A 17,756-nucleotide genomic window follows, 5' to 3' on the forward strand; every position below is an offset into this window, starting at 1 on the left:
ATGATGTGTTAATCTTTTATAGCATTATAATTTAACTGGTTTTAGTCAGTTAATAGCTTCAATAGTAAAGAAGAGATAAATATATGTGGCAAAACTGGTTAACCTGAAGCCATGAATACTTTTGGAAACTGGCTTTGGAAACATGGAGTGCCTCATAACTGAAATTGTTGTTTGTCACTCACATCATTTTTTTCTGAAAATTAAAGCCTTAAAAAAATCCCAAAACATAGTAGTTACTCCTGCCTAAATAAAAGAGAATTAATCTTCATCTCTGGACATTCTTTGTTTGGTACAACCCTAAGAAAATGTCTGTGAAGTTGTTCCTATATTCTCCATCTCAGGAAGCGGTACAGTTGTGATGCAATAGAGTCAGCTCTGTCATTGAAAGTGTTTCTGGACTCTCTGCATTGTGAACTGGAATAAAGGACTTAAAACATAAAAAAAAAAGTGTTGAAAAGGTAAAATAAAATAATTGCCCCTATATTCTGTGTTGTCTTTCCCTCTTAATTTCTAGTCTGTAATCTACCATATCTCTCCTGCTCTTGTCTCTGCTAAAATCCATCTCCTCCTGTCATCATGGCCCTGTCTCCCTGCCTGTCATTACCATGCTTTTTTACTTACCTTTTATCAAGAAAACAACATTGTGGTTAGCTTCTGAGGGGCAGAACCTCTTAAGACATCCTCTGTATGCATTTTGTACTAGATGTGCTTATGGGCTCCCCTGCATTCTTTTTTTTTGTTTCAGCTACTGCACTGTTTTCTTTCAGAATATTGAAAGGTAATGTTTGATTCCAGCCCTCTTCACTCGGGGAAAAAAATTACTAAATGGAGTTCCCTAGTTACTCCAGATCCAATATCAGAGAAGGACTTAAGTCATGAACTCTTCAAGACTCAAGTATCCAATTTGCAGGCAGTTAATGGAATGCCAAGTGAGAGTAAACCAGGCTGGATTTATCCTTTTGATTAGTGTGCACTGACGTAAGAAACTGGATCAAAAGATCATTCGCTATATCAGATGGATTTTCACAACATCTAGCAGTTCTTATTTCAATGCGTATAGAAGTACCTGGATTTTTAAAGACTTCCCAAAGACCTTACTGACAATAACGTGATCAAGTAGTCACTAAGCTATCTTGATAATGTTTTATTTTCCTTTCAGAGCCTTAAGATTTTGAAAATTTGAATTCAGATCATCCAGTAAAGCATATTTGTCCATATGGCTTATATCCTTGTAAACTGACAAAAATATTTGGAATATTGTTTGCAGTATTTTGAAGGGAAATTGAATGTGTAAAGCAGTGTTTCAAAGCTCAATGTTTTCTGTGTTTGGAATTATTTCCAGGACCAAAAAGGCATACTTAGAGGTACAACCTCAGATTCATATCTATGCTGGTTTTGTGCAGCGAAGGGGGAGCTACAGTGGCAACTTCTGCGAGAAGCTGCTGGAAGTTTCACCTTTGTCTGGTGTGCCTGGCTGGGTCTAACGCAGACCTGCCGCTGGCCAGGACCAAGCTCACTGGTGACAGCGATAACACCTCTGTGGTAATGTGTTTAAGAAGGGGAAAAAAAAAAAAGAAAAAAAAAAGTAGTGAAGAAGCAGAAGTGGGGGCAGAGAGGAGGAGGCGCGAGCTTTGTGGGCATTGCAGCGCTCACCCTCTGGCCTCCCGCCGGGCGGCCATCTGGGCCCAGCTCGGCCCAACCCAGCCAGAAGAAGAGAAGAGAGATGTGAAGAGAACCTGAGAGGCGTCTGCCTGAGCCAATTCTGAAGAATTTCTTGTGAGATGAGAAGTTGTGGATGCCAACAATAAACTACAATAGTATCAGAGCCTAAACTCCATGTCATATATTCTGGATACTTAGAGAATATTGAAAAGACTCTCTTGTTCTTCATTGTAATATAGATTTACATTTCTTTCCCATGCAATGCAACAGTGATATTTTAAAGGAAGAACAACTGGAGATTCACTAATATTCAAAATGAACATGAAATACGAACTGGCAAAGTCTGTTAAACAGATGATAGAGCAACCATATATTTGACTTAAAATACTGTCACTGTATGTACTAGACTCCTGTGTTTAATTAATGGAAACATTAATTACAGTGCTAAACTTCTCCTGACAGGCAAAGTATAACAAGTCTTCAAATAATAAAACACACCTAATTTCATCTCAACCCCTTTTCTATACACAAATGCATGAGTGTGTCTCCAGAAGTACACAGTCTCATCTACATGGAAACCTAAATATTTAAAATTAGAATCTCTATTGAGGGAGAGGGTTACTATGGAGGGACTTGATCTACAGCTGCTGTTTAATACCAGCCAACTTAAATCTTGTGCCAAAAATGTCTGGTGTTTGTTTTCTTTTGTGAAGAAGCAGATGATTGTCCAGATGATATCCAGATGATTAAAAGGAAGCTGAATCTGTATCCTATCAAAGCCTCTCTGAAGCTCATCCATAATTTCTCCTTTCTCCTACTATATATGCTTCTTTCATGTGCAAAAAGTTACAAAAGTTTCAGGCAAACCACAGACTATTCATTAAATGAAAAAGAACACAGTCGTTACCAAAACTAAATCTACAGTACATTGCTAAGTGATCACTATCCGATACAGTATATATCTTCCTTGCAATGACAATTATCCTGTATTCTATTCTACTTCATAAATGACCCCAGAAACAGTGGCTGATATAAATATCTTTATGGTCTAGGCCAACATTTGTAATATTTTACCATTAACCAAATAATAGTGCATTTGTAGTGAATTTATTTGCCAAAGAAGTCTTTTCTTTTTTTTTATGAGGCTTGTTTTCAAAGACCAAAACCTTCAAATCTTGTTATGCCAAAGACATGAAATTTCTGCAGTTGCGAACAGATTTTTTTAAAAATTGGTTTAAAGTTGTTTTTAATGATCATGATACTAATTTAGCACCTTAGAGTACCCCTTGCATACCTTTTGTGCAGAATAGCCACATGTCAGTTGTATTTTTATTTTATAAGTTTTAACACATTCCACTTTAGAGTTCTATGTAACTTACAGGAGACACTAATTTTGTCCAAGTTTAGTCTCCTTCAGTACAAATAACTATACTATGCTTCCTTCATCTCACTTGTTTTAGACAGTTAATTTAGGATGGGATGAATCACTCTTTACTCTTTAGACTCCACTGATTATATAGACAAGATTTCAAATTATTATAAAGGGAGCTTAAGCACATAGATGTCCATAGACACCTCAGTATGATCAAATTATAGATTTTAATGCACATTGTATCCTGTCTTCCATTACCTGACCTTACAGGAGAAGGAATATAAACAATAAACAAAATAAAGGATTTTACTAGTGTCTCTCACATGGGTAAAGGCTGAGAGAGCTGGAACTGTTCAGTTTGGAGAAGAGGAGGCTCAGGGAGGTCTCATCAATGTGTGCAAATTTCTGAAGGGAGGGTAGAAAGAAGAGGGAGTCTGGCTCTTTTCAGTCCAGTGACAGGACAAGAGGCAGAAACTGAAACACAGGAGGTTCCCTCTGAACATCAGGAAACACTTTTTTACTGTGAGGGTGACAGAGCACTGACAGAGGTTGCCCAGAGAGGTTGTGGAGTCTCTGTCCTTGGAGACATGATCCTGTGCAACTGGCTCTAGGTGGCCCTGCTTGAGCAGGAGGGCTAGACAAGGTGAGCTCCAGAGGTCTCTCCCAACTTCAACCATTCTGTGATTCTGTGATACTACATCTGGATTCTTTTAACTATATTTAAATAAAGATGTTGCTAATTTCAGGCTATCTAAATAATATGTAGAAATTTTGAAGGTGCAATTTTGCTTTACAGAAAGTCCTGTTATCCCTCAACTTATGCTTCTGCTTCTTTTGCATAATCACTGCTGTTTTGGCTTACTTGAGCAAGTTGTTTGCCTCTTAAATGGACTGGTTCAGCTTTCTGGGTTAGCAGCATTTAAAACTGTGGGAGAAAAAAAAAAGGATCATTTTCTTCTTGTTTAGTTTCTTGAACTGGCTCATGTGCATCACTTCAGTGTCAGCAGTGTAAGGGCCAATCGCAGAAAGTTGTGTGGTTCCCTTCCCTTCCCTTTGCTGTTGTCTGCAATGTCAAACTTCATCCTAAGAAAAGGAACAGCTTGAGGAGCAACTGTGTAATTTTTCTGTGCATACAACTAGATTCTGTGTGGTCAGTAGTGCTGGTGGCAGCATATGGATCCAGCAAGTGAGTAGCAGCATTTTACTGTACCTACCAGTAAAAGACCATGAGGTATTTGTGATCAATACTGTCTTGGCTTAATGTCTCCCTCTGGACCTATGTACTCCAAATCTCAGGCCAGGTTGGCTGGAATCTTCTTAGAAACCTCATTTGGGTTACTTCATTCATTACATTCTCTACAAATATTGTGTCTGGTTTTGCATTATTTCAGTATGAAACCAAGTGAAACTCAATGGCTGTGATTTTGTTTTGCTTAGCACTCCTGGGTGCGTGTGGGTCTGTAAGTGGGAGCTGGGGCCGGCAATGCAGGGAGCCGCGCAGAGCGGAGCAGGACTGAATGGAACAAGCAAATGAACCAAATAGGCAGCTCCAGTCTTGTAAAGGGAAACTGCAACTTCACAGGCAATTTCGCTAGTACAATTTATTCTAATTTATTACAGTAAACTACATATTAGCAAACATTAACAAATCAGGGGCAGATTTATGACAGGGAAGGCTACTGTGCTAATGAGTGGCCCCTTCATTAGCATTGCCTGGAGCAGCATATGCTCTCTCTCAGCCTTTCCTTCCCACATTTTCCGATTACCATCACAGCAGAAACAAGCTTTTCATATCCTGTAATCTCTGACTGGGAGGAACCTTGTTTGGAAGCTAAACAAGGTAACTGGCAGACGGCTTTTTATGTGAACTACGGCTCTGGTAGTTTTTCTTTGGGCATTTACTTGCAGAAGCACAGGCGTACTGGGTAGTGTGCACCTCTCAAGATTTGGGTCCCAGTTGTGGTTGCTGCTAGAGCAGTTGTAGTTTTTATGTGTTGCATTGCTGCTAACTGGCCCTGACTATCAACTTCTCTACTATTTTATTCCTCTGTATATAACACAGGATTCCTAACACTTACCTATCAATCACAGCAAAATATTTTTATTTTGTAAGATTTCTTTCATCATTATGGATTTTTTCAATAGTATGTATCAACTATTTGCATTTTCAGCATTATTGTATCTGACTTAAAGAGGGAGGAAGGATCTGTGGATTTCACTGATTAATTACTGTAAAGCATTTGAGATCTTGGATCTGCAGATGCTGTCAAAGCATAAAATATGATCAACATACCTTTAAATCAATGAAAGACCCAGAATATCACAATTCAGAGAGCAAACAAACCTAATTGTTTACTCTCCACTCTGCTGCAGTCTGTAAGTGCAGACTTGAAATTAATGTAGTATACTTTGGCCACCCAGCTAAAAACCACAAAAATCCATATAAAACACCTTCCAAATTCCTCAACTCCAGATTGTACTGGTGTAAGAAAACTTTTTCTATGATAACATTTCTCCCTTTAAATGCTTGGTCTTCTATTAAGTACATAGCAATTCGAAAGGTTTGGAGTGATTTTTCTGTCACAGATTCATAACCCAGCTGTTGATAAAACTGGTCCTCAATGTCTCTAATGGTAGGCTCTGCATTCCCTCCCCCCCCATCCCTGGAACAACTCTAAAGACAACTTTCCATATTGCATATCAACAAACTGTCTCAAGACAACACTGTGATTTTTCTGTAACCCGTGAGAACATGATTAAGTCCTGGCTTATAACAATCATTTAATTAATTCTTGGTCCTTTCATCAGGCAGTCTGAATTTCACTCTACAGACATGTGCAAGGTTCCTAATTTTTTTTTTTTTTTCTGTTCAAGACAATTTACATTTGCCGTGTAACACTTCACTGAAGACAGGGAACAGGAGAGCAATGCAAACACCCAGATTTTCCAAACTGCTCTGGCCACTTTGAATCACCCCATAAAACTTCCAGATCTCTCTTCCTTGGGGAAAAGTGCAGGTGTTGGTGGGTTGCCGGAGTAGCTCTTAAGCTAAGATCCCCCTCCTTGGCCACCAGCAGAGAGGGTGCGGAGGGGAGAGTGGAGGAGGTGTTGCTGGGGCTGTGGGTGTCTGGCTGCTGCCTTCCTGCCATTGCCCTGTGTGGGTCTTGGCAGCTGGTGAGAGACGGGGCTGCTCAGGGTGATGCTTGGGGAAAACAGCCAGGGCCTGCCAGAGTGGAGACCTTCAGTTTTCCTTGAACTACGCTGTAACATTTTCAAAACTGAGGAATTTCTGAGAAAAACAGAGAGAGAAAGGGTGAAGGAAAAAAAAAAGAAAGTCCTGGAAATGGAGCGAAACCCCTGAGCATCGTTCATTCACTGCTGAAGGGGAGGGAGGGGAAAGGAAAAGATGGGAATACAAGGTTTTAAACAGTTGACATTTGGAAATTTCCAGTTTGGAAACCCTTGAATTATCTGAAGAATTGTTGAGATTTGTTTCCAATTTTTTTGTTAAAATAATAACTAGAAACTTAATTACTATTCCTTGCATGCTCCACTGCTTCTCTCAGAATGTATAAAGCTTTAGTGAGGGCATTTTTTTCCCCATACATAAATTAATATATTTTAAGACCAGAAGGGACTGTTCATCTGACCTCATACATTACAAAGGCAACTGATTTGCTGTATATTAATTCCTGCTTCAAGTCAGATAGCTCTGATTCAACTGCAGCATACCACTGAGAAATCTTCCCACTTCAAACCCTTATCCCCTTGTTTATACGTCAATGAACTCCATTATCCTTTTCGGTACCACCGTCACTTTGGGAAGTTTAATCCACCAGGGACTCTGAGATCCAGTAGAAGTCCTCTCCTCTAGATTCCCCTCCCCTAGTCCTGGGGCAACTAGTCTGTGATTAAGTACATTACTTTATTTTTGATCATGAAAAAAGTCATATCATTACCTAAGCAATGAAAATAAAACAATGTCAGTAAACCAGCCATTGCATTTTCTTTTCCACCGCTCCTCTCACATTTCTGCCAAAAGCAAGCTGTGGTGAGATCTGTTGTTTGGGGTTTTTTTTTCCTTTTTTTCCTTTTTTTTTCCTCCTTTAATTCATTAATTAAAATTTATATTAAAATTAGGGTCAAAGATTATCCCTGTGAGACTTTCCTCAACAATTGCTCTGTGTTTATAGTTGCATTTCAAGACCTGCTGGTTTCTAATTCATTTGCTGTTGACTTTACAGCATTCCAGTTCATTGTTCATAATATTGTGTGGTGCCCTGCCGAAATATATTTGATTTATTTACATTGTTACCTTTATCAAATCTATAATTTCACTTGCTATTAAATAATTAATTGCTGTTGCAGACAAATTAGCTTTTGGCATTTTTTCTGTAGATAGGGAAAACAGAGATGTCAGCCAGGAGCTGTGACAAGGCAGAAACCTGGGAAGGACACAAAGCAGAGGATCTGACTGAAGGTAGTGTGGGCCATGAAGGGCTTTGACAGGAATGCTTTAAACAGGGGCCCAAATTAACAGCCTGGCCCCTTGGGGAATGCAAGAGAGGAAGCACTGTGGTGCTGATAGAAGTGCAGAGGCAGCAACTCCACCTGACAGGCAGCGATGGACACCCGCAGACATTAGTATCTGCGAGTAATTCCTGTGAATCTAAAAGAGATGTCTGCGTGACTCCTCACCTTTCTCTCCTGCGTTCAGCGTGGCCTCCTCTATAAATGTATTACAGAAGAACCATAAGATTTCTCAAGTTTCATATTTTCTGTAAGTTATCACATCTACCATGTGATGGGATTATATAATTGCTTATTTTCTACATGTACAGCATATTCAGGTCATAAACTCAATTTGTGCTCTTGGAACATGTATCAGTTTCTCCAGTAATACATTCCTTTTCCAGCCTAGAAAAACATAAGAAATCAAGAATGCCATTTATGTTGTATCACAGCCACCACCCCCAGATTTTATGAACTTTTGATAATACTCTCTATAAGATACTTGCTGCTTTTTTGAAAATTACATTTTGCAAATTCCTTACTAACAGTAACTAAACAGAGATCATCCACACAAATACTTTTATTAAGTGGAAACTCTGATATAAATCTTCTGTATTTAACCACTAACCTCAAATGACTATAGCACACTGGAAAAAAATCTAACTTTTCTTTGAGTGGGTTACTTTTGCTGGCTTCACTAATGCCCTTCAATATGTATTCTCTGCTCAGTTTACCCACAAGCAACTTTTGGTGGATTTATTTTTTTTCTGTGACTACAGGAGTGATCAGAAGCCACAGCAGCAGGGCATTGAAGTTTGTCTCACTTTGATTTGCTTCATCTAGAAGAGAACAGATCCCATAGCGTGCCACCCTAAGGCACTTTCCAAGTTGTGCACATTAGAAACTACACCAGAGCACTGGGGTAAGGCATTGGCTTCCCTAATAACAAGAAAGGTCCTAGGATGTGTTTATGTAGAGAGAGAGAATGAAAAAGATGAAGGAGATGAGAATTGTCCTACGACTGTGAGAAGCCTGCTGAGAAAATAAAAAGATTTTCTGAACAAATGGACCAAGACTCCAAAGCATTTAAAAAAAAAACCAGCTACATAGAATAAGGAAAAATACGTTCACAGTCAATATTAAAACATTAATTAACTATGAAAATGTATTTATTTTTTCCACTCCGTTTATCCCCTCTTTTTAAGGGAGAAAGGGAGTATTGTTCTTCTAAGCTGGAATTAGTGAAATAGCACATCCTTCCACACATATACACATATGTGAAGGGCAAATCATACTGGTATTTCACATGGTGCTCTCCAACTGGTGACTCCTGAGTGCAAAGGCCTGGTCTCCCATTCTGAGAAGATCCTTAGAGTCAGCACATGGTCAGTCCTGTGCCAAACATGCTGTGTCAGGCAGCCATGGCATCCACACATGGCAAGACTGACTCTTTGGACCTCTCTGCCTGTAGGTAGTGGCTATGAGTGTGCACCAGTTATATATTAAGTGCAATCCCATTGAGTACACATATTCATAAAGATGTCTCTAGCATCCCTAAGCTCCTGTAGGTTTTATAATTAATATCTGTTTCGGTCACACTCTGTTGTGTTTCCTTTCCATTCCCTTGCTGGGCAAATAAGATTTTGCTTTCATGATAACTCTTACAGAGTTTCTGCTTTACCAGGTGACCCAGCAGTACAAATAGGATACAGATTAGGTACAGACAAATGATCACATCTATGCTGAATTGCTCAGAGCACACAACAAACAAATTATGTTGGCTTTCTGCTTATGTGCTGGCTTTCTGGCAGCTGCAGGTGCTGCAAGATGCTACCTGATCTGGCACAAAGATAGAGTGGGGTGACAGACAATACCTGATTCTGCGGCAGTGCAAAAAGAGCTGTGGGATATAATGTTTTTAAACAAATTTGCAGTGGTTTGAGTTTGGGCTGTATTAGAGGGGGTTTTAATTCCATGGCCAAGATATTTCTAGGACAAGGTACTAAAATCTCTAATCTGGATTTACTGTATCATCAAACAACAGCCTGAGTTTAATGAGAAGAAATGTTGTTGAGACAATGTATTCTGAGTCAATAGTGCAAAGTCATTTGGAAAACATGATTCTCCTATCAGTTTTTCTTTTGTGATTAGTGGCTCTCAAGAGTCAGCTGCAAGAGCAGAAAATTGCTGGTCATGGCTTCCCGGTTAAAAAAGCAGCCTACTAGTTATTCAGCATCGTTTAAGGCTACCTGCTTTTAAAATACGCCGTTCACAAACAATGTCCAAGCATGACTTTATACCTACAAATTACTGAATCATTGTGGCACATCCTGCTTCCTTGGCCTCTATGTTAGAGGACATTACATGGAAAATGGCACCACCACTTCATGTCATCTGGCTTTATCTTCTCTCCCTCTATCTCTCAGAAAGCGAAAATGAGGCAAACTTCATCGTGTTAATTACCATGAATTATATTCTTATCTCTTAATTCTGTAAAAAGCCAGTATTTCAAACACTGTTTGATATCCAAAAGAGGACAGAGCTCAGTAGAAGAAATTGGGCAGTTGATTATAAATGAGGCACCACAGCACTTAACTGTTCTAAGCCCAAAGTTTAGAATGAAATCCAAAAGTCTCAGTTAATTTCTTGTCCTTCCTGTACATGCCTGGGGGAAAGAGATACTTCACACGGAACCCCAGATCCTGTAGGCTGTGGGCCCTGCTGAGTCATGAGAGAAGTCAGGTATATATACAAAGTTGACATACTCTGAGGTGCTCGATGCATGTCTGCCAAAAAGTGCTTCTGTCTATTTGAGATCTGCCACTTGCTCCCCTTCCCCCTGCAGTGGAAACTTGAAACCATTCCCTTAATTAACGGAGCAGGGTTCACGCTTTTCTTCTGAAAGTTATTGACTGGACAAGGATCTTTTTACATAACAGCCAGGGGATTATAGCAGTTGCAAAGGAAGCACTTAATTAATTCTCCTTCTCAGCCTGAAAGAATTCACATGCATATCTGCCACCTCCCAGGGAAATGTGAGCCTCCCCCCACCACACACTGGCAGAGGATGATGAGGGCAGCAGGGAGGAGGTACACAAAGTGCTCACGGACCCTTCTGTTGGAGCTGGACCATGCAATTTCACAAGTCAGTGAGCCCAGTAAACCTGGCTTTAGAGTCTGGTGGTTAGTCACTCATATGGAAAAGAGGCATCCTGGGTTTTGACTCCTCTATTTTATACCAAATAACAAGATTTAGACTGTCTGACTGAGGATTTGTGCATCCACCCCTGTCTCCCCACTTCCCAGCCACAGTGCTGATGGCTGAGATGTACACAGGTCAGTGCCAGCACCAGGGCTGCAGCTTCATTTCCACTGCAGGTATGTGCTTGTTGCATGGAGTCCTGCATGCAGACAGAAGCTGTGACTGCAGCCAAACTTATGCTTTCCTGGGCCTTCAAGGACCCTCTAAGACGCCCTGATGCAAAACAGTTTCATCTAGAGTAGCATAGTCCTACTTTCCCCCTGTCCTGTGATCAAGGATGCTCACCTTGTGAATGTCCCCCCCCTCAAGTACATCGGTCACCTGACTCCTATAGAGGATGCTGCTGCAGTAGATTCTGGGATCCTGAGCTTTGGATTTACATGCCCTGTTCTTCCCTGGTATTTCTTTAAGTGTGTAAGTTCTTAATGTGCTTGGATCCAGATCTGCAAAACACTCTCTGTGATATGTGTTAATAACGATTGTAGGATTGTTCACATTTGTATAAAATACAAAATATAAATATAAAATCAGGTAAAAGGATTCCATCAATTTTTTTTTTTGCCATGTACATAGTACAGAAGGTACCTGTGACACAGTAAAAAAAAAAAACAGGTTTGTGCTGCTCGCTGTCTGAGGACAAATCTAAAGTGGTCAAATGTGATACAGACCTTACATGAGTGGGAGAAGGTGGCTGCAGTCAGACATGGTAGGCAAAACAAGAGAAATGGGATTCTGATTACATTGGTGTTTTAGGATTAGCGTAATATTTTGCATTTTGAAAGCATCCTACCCATATTTCAAACCTATGGCCTCTACCAAATTCAGGGAGTAGTTTTTCAGAAACTTTAGAAATATGGCTGCAATGGTCTCAGTTGTTCTGTGTCATTTTAATTGATCCAAGTTTTACTTAAGCAGAGTTATGTCTCAGAAGCGTGACTGGTTTGTCTGTGTGTAAATCCTGCCAGTAGTTCCTCTATTCTAATCTCCCTTTTGCCACTAATTTATGTTGTGGGCTTCAGTTTGTCATGTAAGCTTAATTGCTGATCTCACTGGAATAGGAGCTCTGCCACTGGATTCAATGGAGATAACAGGCCTTCAGCTATTTCGTCTCTTTGCTTCCGTATTACAAAGAACAGATGAGAAATGATTGTGCTTGATGCTAAAACAGTGATCAGGGTAGGATAGGTGTTATGCAGCTCTATATTCAAAAGTGTATGTGTTTTCCCTGCCTAGGGAACAAAAGCAATGCTGAAACTGGGGGCTATATGCCTACCCCTGCCCCTCCAAACTGAGGGTGTGGATGCATGGGCTGCTGATCTACTGTTCTTCTAGCCCTGGCACTTCTGCCTGCCCAGTAACTTAAATTCCCCAGGGAATGTGAACATCTCCAAGTTATCCTTTTGCTTGGTACCTAGCCACTGCTGTGCTGGAGATGCATACTTACTCCCTTGGGCTAATTAAGAAATAAATGTTGGTTCTCTCACTTCCTAAGTGAATATTCTAGCAATTAAACAATTATGTACTCAGTGCTACCATAGCATCAGATGTGGTTAGTTGTAGTCCTGGCCACAGTTAACGCTTCAGTCTTCTACAGGGACTTTTAACTGGGTTCAAGTACCAATTCAGTGAACCCATTAAATGAGAGGTGTAGGTAGGAGATAAGCATCCGTTTTTCCACTTCTGAGTATATGTGGGAGACTAAAGGTAAATACCTCAGAAGTTTTCAAGCTAAGAAGGGAGGCACCTAATGAATTTATGTAGCTATACATAAGACAGTCCTGCAAAGTAGGACAGACTATTTCTCTCTGAGACTGCGGTGAAGTTTGGGCACCCATTTCACATTTTAGACAGAACTTGTTCAGACTGGATCTGACTAAGAGAATCAGTGGAAAAATTGACAATATTATCTTTTTTTTCCCCCCCAAGATTTACAAATATATGCTAGCTATTACTTCTTCATATTTCTCCTATGCCTTAGATGTTCATACATGCATGGGTTTAGTCCACTGGGCTGTATCACTTGTTTCCTCACCAAAGAGCAGATACTAATGGGTGGTGAGACAGGAACTCTCATCCAGTCCTCCTCAGCCTTTAAGTGTTCCATACTATTGATATTAAACAGTAGTAACTTGTGTCAGATAGGAGGCCTTGGAAGCCCGTAAACTTCAAAAATAATTATGCTGAGATGTCCTAGATTCTAGAACAACAGCAAATGCTAAAAAAAAAAAAAAAAAAAGAAAAAAATACTTATCTTTCCAGTGCTGTGCTATGTATTATATTCCCAGTTTGCTGGAGAGCGAGAGATTCATGCAAATTCCTCAGACAGGTAAACAAGTCTGGGAAAGCACCACCCTCTGGGAAAGTTGCCCTAGTTCACAAAGCCAGATAAAGACTGAATTTTTTTAAAGACACGGGCTGAAGACAGGACCCCAGCCTGTAGAGGAATAGAGAGGACAGGTAGAGAGATAAACTAGAATGTTTTCATGAATTTGTGTTTATAGCCACTGGCACACCTAACAGCAAGCTAAACATGTGTGCCGACTGTTGACTGTTTTATGGCTTGTTTTCTCTGTATGTCTTCATCCTGAAATAAGAGATACTCTCCAGCATGAAAGCTGCATGGTGGCCAATCCACTGCGTCGAGGTCCCTGGCAGAAAACAGGAGTAATTCTGCTGAACTTAGTCAGACCTAATAGGTTATAAACACAAAGATCTACAAGAGTTTTGAGTGAGAACCTGGTCTGAACAGAAACAGCCATTTTAACACGCATCAGAGGCATGGAGAAGACAGCTGGGAGCGACAGTTTAACCAGCTGCAGCAAGAACTGCTACAAGCTGTTGATCAGCCCCCTAATACAAGTCCACTTTTTCTCTGCTTGGCTTTCTGCAATTATATGGCTTTTGGATATCCGCTAGCTTATATGATACATACTATTCACAGTGTGGCCTGTCTGCAGGAAGAATATTTGAAAAAAACCTAATCTGAATTCCCCATTCCTTTTGCCAAATGAGAATTATTGTCTTAGCTGAGCATTCCTTAGTGTCTTCTAAATCACCATGCCTTTGTATAATATGCATGACTGAGTAGTTGGTTATACCTTTATGTTGAATGACAATCTACAAAGAAGGACTTTTGAAGAATTAGGTGTCTTTTCTGGGATCATAAAGTATTTTCCTACCTAGCTTGGAATGCATTTTGTTCCTTACGATGCATTCAGTTGAAGCACTGGTATCTCTGTAAAGAAATATTGTGAGGTTAAAAGGCAGTGGCTACATTCACTATACAGTAATATTAGCAGCTTCCATCCAATTCATGTGGCCTTTACAATTTTGCATAGGATAATTCTCTCTCTCTTATGTGAAAGACCTAAGTAAAGTCTATTGAATCTAAAACCACTGATCAGCATAGTACACCGTTGCTAAATCTTCTGTATCAGGAGAATATAAATGAAGTCACAGGGACTATTAGTTTCAGACAGTCATCTCTTGTTTAATGGGACATAGAAGACTTTATAAGATACAAATCTTTCCCAAAATCCTTACAAAGTTTCCTCTGTGAACTCAAAGGATCAGTTCCTTCAACATCACCCGTGAAGTCCTTACAGCACCCTGGTGAACAAACACTAACTACCCTTACTGATTTCAGCTGATTCAGATGTTCCTCTGTGCAGTGCTTCAGTGGTTGGGGCATGAGATTCCCGGGTTCATGAAGAAGCCTCATGTAGTGGTGGTGGGTTCATGAGGTGCCAGGAAAAGTGTAGTCGACAATGGGCGCTTCGTCACAGAGCTTGGGTACAAGACTGGGTTGAGGTTTCTCTCCGTAGCTGTTAGTGTGAAAGGCGTTAGCCTGCCCCAGAAAGTAAGCAGTTGTCACTCAAATGATAGGAAAGGGAGTTTCATTTTGTGTGATTTTTCTTTACTATTGAGTCTGGCTAGGTAGGGAGTAGAGGTTATTTATGATTTTTGTAACAGAAAGCTAATGTTGAGATGTTGTAGTCCCCTCGCCTATCCAGACTTTGTGACAATGAATCCATATAGGGTGGCCTCTTTACAGATCTGATAAACCTGGTGGTATGACTGAAACAATAATTCTTGTAAACCACCTAGCTTAAATGTTACTCCTTGGTTAGTAAGAGCCATATATGGAATGTTCTCGTCAGAGTAATCAGCTTGGTAACCAGTGGCAATGCTCCCAGATAACAAAAAAAGCAATGCTAATTTTTTTGTGGGAAAACGTTGTGCCGTTTGAGGCACACTGTAGTTCTGCCCACACTTGGTAATAAGAAAGCAATGTAGTAAAATGTTATTATAATAGTTGCTCAGAAATAGCAGTGAAGTATAAACACCTGCATATTCCGGTTCCCTGTCTTTAAATCAATCATAAAAAAGCCCATCCCTTCCTAATGAGTTAAGAACGTTTGGTCCCACAGCAATCTATGAAAATTTTGTCACTGACTTGTAAAGGGCCCCAAGGAGAGCCTTCTCAGGCATGTCCAGCCTTTCGGCAGTACCATCTGGCTCCCCCAGCCTAAGAAATCTGATGAACACCAAAAGATTCCGAGAACAGTGTTTGAAAGGTTTAAGAGACCTTATTATAGCCAGTATTTCCTATAGCTCAGTTTGTCTTTTTTTTTTCTTACACTGTTATCAAAGACCGCTCATATTTGATCACCCAATTCAGAGGTCTGTCTTTTCTAAGACTATTTCAGTATTTGCAATTAAAAGCAATTCCCACCTTCGCTTTTGTGTGACATATAGCTACAATTTTCATTATTGTTACATTATCTGCAAACAGGTATACAACGCTTCACATCCTCAGAATGTTCAGTATTATTTAAAGCATTGTGGACATATGTGTGATAGAAATACTAAAGGGAGAATTATGACATCCGCGTTATCCTTAGAGTCTTCTCTCTTCCAAACTTACAAGTTCTAGTATAATTAAACTCTACTGATATGGAAGGAAATGTGCAATTTTGATTAGAATTGTTGTTTCTGTACCTGTTCTTATGCCACTATATTCTTTTGACACGGATGTCCTCAGAACAGCAACTAATAATCAAAATGGTGACCTATCATAGATTTATACTAATCACATAATAATGATTTCACTTTTCTTCTCTATGCTAAGGCTTACTTTTTTACCTTTGTAACCAGTACTGAGCATTGAGCAGATCTGTACAGACTTATTCACTGACTTCAAGATCTCTTTCTATAGTAGTAATATTTAGTTCAGAGCCCACTGTTGTGTAGATCTAGTTAGGACCGGTTTTGTTTATGATCCTTCATTTATAAGCATCACAGTTCATTACCCAGCCAGTAAGTAACATGAATATTCATTTTTAAAACCTTGAATTACCAGCAAATGTCATTGCCTCACCATCTTCTCCCTTTTCTAGATCGTTTGTTGTTATACTGAACAATACAAGCCTCAGCACAGATCCTAGTGATCTCCTTTTCCTGTAAAATCAGCTCATTATTTCTACTCTTTGTTTCTGTACTTTAATCAGATTTGAAGTTTTGAGAGGATCTTCCATGCTACAATGCCAGCTTAGTTTCTTGGAGATGAATGCTGTAAAGTTGTTTGAAAATCTACACTCACTACATAACCTGGATTTCCCACATCTGCCTGCTCTCGAGCACCTTTCAAAACCTCTGGTAAATTTAAAAGGTATGACTTCCCTATGCAAAAGCAGTGTCCACTCTTCCATATGATAAAATATTTATCACCTTTTGATCGATTATGCAATGTTTTTATTACAAACTTCTGCCAGTTTTCCTAATATGAACGTAAGATTTCCTAATCTGCAGTTCCTTACATCCCTTTTGGAAGGTTTTAAAAAAACTTTGTCACATTGATCATTTCTAATTATCTGTTGTTGAGACCATTTCAAATGTTAGTTATTCCCATTTGATAAAGGGATTCCAGCTCCCTTTGCAAAAGCACGGATGTGTCTTCAAGTGTGCTGTGTAACTCAAAACGGGATGCAGATTTCTAGATCTCCTCTGAGTACCAAAAGCAATGATGAAATCCTGCTTTATTTAAAACAGCTACTTTATCCCACTGAACAACCACTGAGCAGTTTTTCCGTCACAAATGACACAGCCAGGTATTAGTAATGCAGTTAGTCATTACGGTCACATCTTTGCAATCTGTAGACGGAGGCAAGCTAAGAACCCAGCTGCATTGATGACTTCACCTCTGTTTACTTCAGTGGACAGTGGACTTCAGTACTTAATTGTACTGGGAGTTGGATACCTGAATACTCACAGAATATGCTGAGAAAGATTGACGTTTGCCAAAATAAATCTCTAGTCTTCAGCCAGGCAAGATTTTTATTTGCTATGTTTATTGCCACTGATTCCTGTTTCATCTCTGAGTAAGACCTGAAGAGGTTTGGTTCACTGATTCCCATGAAAAGCAAACTGATTTTAGGATCACAGTGTTAGGATTAGGATTTGGATTTATAGGACTGGAAGCCTTGGGCAAATCTGTGCAAAATTCTATGTATGTTTACAGCTTGTTTTTAATGTAGCTGTATTTTTAAGTTTGGGAGTTTCTCCCCCCCTCATTGTTTTGATTTTAGAAAGCACTAGCCCCAGTGGCTGCTATAATCTTCTGCCTTATTAAAGTGTGCATGCTCCCATCAGCTTCTTAGGAAAATTTAACTGCATAAACAGATTTCTCTGGCCAAGATAGCTCAGAGAGTCTACCGCTCTGCCATAGGGAAAACAGGGTTTGGAATTGAGAATGTTTTTGCTGGGCTGATGGAAACTTGGCACGCTGCATGATAACTTAAAGTTAATGAATGCTGGTGGAAAACAGGCCCCAAACTCCTGGCAGTAGAAAGTATGCCAGGACTGGAGGTTTAGTAAACAAGCTGCTCACACAACCCCAGCTCCGAAGGGTGAGTGTTGGTCACTGTAACGTCAAGTGCTGGCGGTGAA

The sequence above is a fragment of the Chlamydotis macqueenii genome, chromosome 1 (assembly GCF_036417535.1).
Source record: "Chlamydotis macqueenii isolate bChlMac1 chromosome 1, bChlMac1.mat, whole genome shotgun sequence".
Taxonomy (NCBI): Eukaryota; Metazoa; Chordata; class Aves; order Otidiformes; family Otididae; genus Chlamydotis; species Chlamydotis macqueenii.